Source organism: Phaseolus vulgaris, chromosome 7, assembly GCF_000499845.2.
Source record: "Phaseolus vulgaris cultivar G19833 chromosome 7, P. vulgaris v2.0, whole genome shotgun sequence".
In the NCBI taxonomy this organism is placed as follows: Eukaryota; Viridiplantae; Streptophyta; class Magnoliopsida; order Fabales; family Fabaceae; genus Phaseolus; species Phaseolus vulgaris.
Genome location: NC_023753.2, coordinates 26820417 through 26826005, shown reverse-complemented (window position 1 = coordinate 26826005; position 5589 = coordinate 26820417).

Below are 5589 nucleotides of genomic sequence, written 5' to 3'. Positions count from 1 at the left end.
CCCTAATTTAGGGAATAGTATTTGTAATTTATAGTGGAAAGGTCAAACTAAAAGATTAGACCAAAAATTAGGCTCGTAAGACTAAATGCAAAGAAAAAATAAATAAATAATATTAAATTAATTATTGTACCAAAATTCATAAAACAATCCCAAATATACAGGTGTGTGTTTAATAAATATTAGGTACAAAAAGAAAAGATTCAAACAGGTACTGAGCTCAATAAGAGAACATTATAAATAAATGGTCAACCCAAGAGGTTAGTAAAGACTTTGGCATTAGAATGCCTTGCAGGTACACACACCTACCCGAGAGCACAGATAAAAATTAGGGAATAATATTTGTATTGTCTAGGCCGAAAGGTCAAATCGAAATATTAGACCCAAAAATTAGGTTGTAAGACTAAATGCAAAGAAAAAATAAATAAATAATATTAAATTAATTATTGTACCAAAACCCATAAAACAAGCCCAAATGTACAGGTGTGTGTTTAATAAATATTAGGTACAAAAAGAAAAGATTCAAACAGGTACTGAGCTCAATAAGAGAACATTATAAATAAATGGTCAACCCAAGAGGTTAGTAAAGACTTTGGCATTAGAACGCCTTGCAGGTACACACACCTACCCGAGAGCACAGATAAAAATTAGGGAATAATATTTGTATTGTCTAGGCCGAAAGGTCAAATCGAAATATTAGACCCAAAAATTAGGTTGTAAGACTAAATGCAAAGAAAAAATAAATAAATAATATTAAATTAATTATTGTACCAAAACCCATAAAACAAGCCCAAATGTACAGGTACGTGTTTAATAAATATTAGGTAAAAAAAGAAAAGACCCAAACAGCTACTGAGTCCAATAAGAGAACATTATACATAGATGGTCAACCCAAGAGGTTAGTAGAGTGATGATTTTACCTTATAATTATTTAAAATTTATTTTGACTTTGGGATCAGAACGCCTTGCAAGTACACACACCTACCCGAGAGTCCAAACTGAGAGCACAAACCGAGAGTACAAACTGAGAGCCTAGATCGAAAGCCCATAACCGAGGAGGAGAACCAAGAAGTCAGCAAATCTAAGAAAGAAGTTTGCTTATAGGCCTTTGGAAGAACAATATTCTTTAAAAAAATGTTTTTATAAATTATTTACTTTTCTTTGAATAGTTATTACATTTATAAATATTTTAACTATTATATTTATTGTTCATAAATCAATAATTTTAATCATATAAAACAATTTTCACTATTTTCAGAAAGAAATTATTTCTTTTCTTTATAAAATTTTCAAACCAAAATTTCAAAAATAATTATTTAAAAATTTATAAATGTTAATTTTGTTAACAATTTTTTCTTATTTACTTATTTTTAAATAATTTTTGTTTAAATTATATGTTTTTATAAACTATTATGTTCTGTATATTTAATTTTCTAAATAACGTTTTTTATAAATTATTTTCCAAAATAACTTTGTAAACAATTATTTTTTAAAAACTTAAAATTACCAATTCTCTTTTCTTCATTTTTAAATAAAAAATAATCAAGTTTAAAATAAAATTGAATTCTAAATTGTAGATTAATTATTTAGCATAGTATATTATTTAGGTAAATATTTAAGATAATATATTATTAAAAAATAAAAATGTGTTATTTTGATGAAGATTTTGAACCAATGCATTCAGTATTGCAAGTTAAAATTATCTAGATGGATAAAAACATCTTCTAATATGACATCCATAAAATGTTAATTAAATCATTTTGTTCAAGTAAGACTAATTTAGAAAAATAAAAATTTGCCAAAGCTAACCATTTTCGTTCGTAGCACGCGGATGAAATTATTTCCAAGACATAATACAATATTATAAATATTTAAAAATTATTGTTTTCATGCTAATTTTCTTTATAATCGTATCAGAAAATCTAAACAACTATATTTAGCATAACCTTTTTTTAGCTATGTTATTTTTATTTATAAATTTTGAATGGGAGACTTTATTTAAAGACTCCACTCTCATAACGGATATTATTTTTTGTTAATTTGTTTTTAATCATATTATTAATATAGAAAATTTATTAACTTTTGTGATGATTAATATTTGGCAGAAAACTAACCGATCATTTTTAATAAAATTTGTTTTTTGAATTGTGTTATTTTTATTTATAAAACTTGATTCTGATACTTTATTTAAAGAGATCAAATCCAATTTCTTTTAAATAAACCATGTGTTAATTTCATCGTAATTTATGCTTAACATATATTTTAATTTTTTTATTTACGGTAAGTATTTTTCAACTGATATGAACAACGGTTTGAGATGTTCCCTTGTTCTTCAAAGTGAGACTGGATTTACGGAATCTCAGATTATTCTAGTTTGTCTCATTTAACTCGTTAAACCGGTAGGTCAAAGACACATTTAATTCAATTTTTGTAAAACAAAAGTAAAATAAAAAAGTAATTTAAAAAAAATATTATATTATATTATTTAAAATATGTAAATATTTGGTAATATTTTAATTTTAATTATTAATTATAATATAATAGGTTAATATATAAAGATAATAATTATTTAATTTATCTAATTAAAGACATTAATTAAAAAATTTAAAATATTATGTGTCTTTATATGTCACTTTTAATTAAGAATTTTATTGAAAGAAAAAAAGGTAAAACAAGCTAAAAATGTGATTTTTTTTGTTTTAATTTGTTTATACAAAATTCATAAATTTCAAAATAAACTACTTTTAAAACCCAGGTTTTTTAATTTTATTCTTTGATTATTGTATTGTAAATGATGTTAGAGGATAAGAATAAACAACATGAAAAGAAATGGAATAATTGAATTCTGAATTGGATACATCACGATGGCGACCAACACAAGAAGATACGGTAATTTTTTAAAACTTTAAGATCTTATTGAAAATTTTATAACGTCTACTAATTATAACATTTTATAGGGTATAAAATGATATAAATGTCATTCTATAAAATAAAAATATTATAATATATAAATAAGTTTAAATTTTATTTTATAAAAAATTATGCAAAGTTAAATTTCACTTAAATTCAACTTCTAACAGAAATGTTTATCCTAATCTCTAGAACAATGAGCAACAAAAGTGTATTTATTCTTAGGATCCATGGATATGATTTGACAAAGCACTTCAATAATTAAATGAATAGTAAGGTTGTGTTGTTTTCCATTAATTAAAATTTGTGTCCTATCATGGTGTTGCTTTGGACTTTGAGAAATAGAAAATTGGTTTGTGCATCAGCAAATAAAATGGCAAAAAATCATGTGACTTTCAGTGTCATCCCATTGAGTAGCTATTCTCTGATCCATCATATCTAAAACAGTGAATGTCTTCTTCACAGTGCCATCAACTTTTCTCCATGCCTTTTCAGACCTTTTATCCCTATCCATCTTTACCTTTGTAGCCTTTGCCACCCTCTTCTTTTTTTCAATTCTTTTTTTAGAGGTTTAAACGAGTAAATAATGTTATTTGAATTATCTTTTAATAAAAGAAAATTGTAATTTTATTACACATATAGTTGAGTTTCTTTTCATCATTTTTATACACAAGATGTCAGAGAACCATTTATCTTTAAATTGAATGCCTTTTTATAATTTCATTATCATTTTAAAAAAGTTTAATTACCTTTTTCGTCCCTATATTTATAGTTAATAGTCAATTTGGTAAAGTGATTTTTAAAAAAATCAATTTGGTCCCTAAGTTTTTTAAAATGTATTCAAAATGGTCATTTCTGTTAAATATAACCAAATGGCGTTAAGTGGTGCTTATGTGGCAGACATGTGTAAGTTACGCAGATTGTGCTTACATTACTTTGGTGAATACTGAATTAGGGTTTAGGTTATTCAAATTGGAGATTTCAAATTTCTGATTTAGGGTTTCTGATAAGAGGATTGCTCCCCTGGTTGGATTCTGTGGTGCGCTTCCCTGCTTCGATTCCATTCGGAGGTGTGCTCCCCTCATTCGATTCTGTGGTGCACACCTCCGAATGGAATCGAAGCAGGGAAGCGCACCACAGAATCCAAACCAGCGGAGCAATCCTCGTATTAGAAACCTTAAATCAGAAATTCGAAATCCCCAATTTGAATAACCTAAACCCTAATTCAGTATTCAGTAAAGTAATGTATGTAAGCACCATCCACGTAACTTACACGTGTCTGCCACATAAGCACCACTTAACGTTTGGTGATATTTAACATAAGGGACTATTTTGAATACATTTTAAAAAACTTAGGGACCAAATTGAATTTTTTAAAAACCACTGTACCAAATTAACTATTAACTATAAATATAGGGACGAAAAAGGTAATTAAACCTTTTAAAAATTATAAATAGTTGTAGTTTGCATTCAAATGACTTTATTGACATTTATTTTATATTCATTTGAGAATTAAAAATGATTTATTAACCTTTAAAAATTATTCAAATTTACAAATATTATATACGTAATTGACATCTTTTAAATATTATATTTCCTACCACTGTTTTCAATATTTTTTGTTGGATTATCTTTATTCTTTTCGCCGTTGTGAGATTTTTTATACGTTTTCAGTTTCAAAATGCATGGATTAAGACTAATTTGTTATGTAGATTTTAGGAAGTTGGTATCTAAATTTTACCATAATTTGATTTTAGAATTACAATATTTTTGAGACTCGACATTTTTCTTCTTCTATTATTCAATTATCTTACAATAAATCAAATTTTAAAACAATTTTGATATTTAGTAAAAACAGTTTTAAAAAGAATAAATATTAATTTTTTAAATTATGTTTAATATATAAATTACTATTTTAATTTTTTTAATTTTAATTTTATATATTCTACCATCTCTAAACCTTTTCATTTCCCATCCTTTATATCTTCTCTTATCAAAAGCCTTTTTCTTTAAGATAACAATATTATGTCCAGATTTGACCAGATTTTGTCTTTAAGTGGTTTGTATGAGGTGGGTATTGGTGTATATTCTTTATATGTTCTATTGTGAATCATGTCCCTTCGAAACAAGTAAGGATTTTTCTTACTTAGTTTAAAATATTTTCTTATGGAGTTTTTTAAAAGAGGGAAGGGGAGTCAATCTATATACTTATTTCACATGAATTTGGAATGTAAGTTGTTCTTACAAGGACCTAGAAACAAACTCCCTTCGCCTTCCACCCGTTGACCTCTCGGCCTTCGTTTCTGGACTCCTTTCTCGGTGTGATCTTTCGGCTTATTTGTTCTTGGTTTGTATTTGGTTCGAAAATCTTTCACGTTTTATTGAATTGCTTGACGGACACTTCCCGGTCAACTTTAATTTACTCCATTTGATCTTTCGGTTTTTGGTCTCGGCTTCCTCTCACAGATGCGTGTGCGTACCTGAAAGGTGCTCCGATGCCAAAGTTAGATTTAGTTTTACAAGATATTAGAATGAATTCAACCCCCTTACCTCTCAGGATGACCCTCTATTTATACTACTCTTTTATTGGGCCCAGAAGTTATTTGGGCCTTTTCTCTTTGCATTAAACATTTACTACACACACCTACATATTTGGGCCCAGTTTCATGGGCTTTTGCTTAA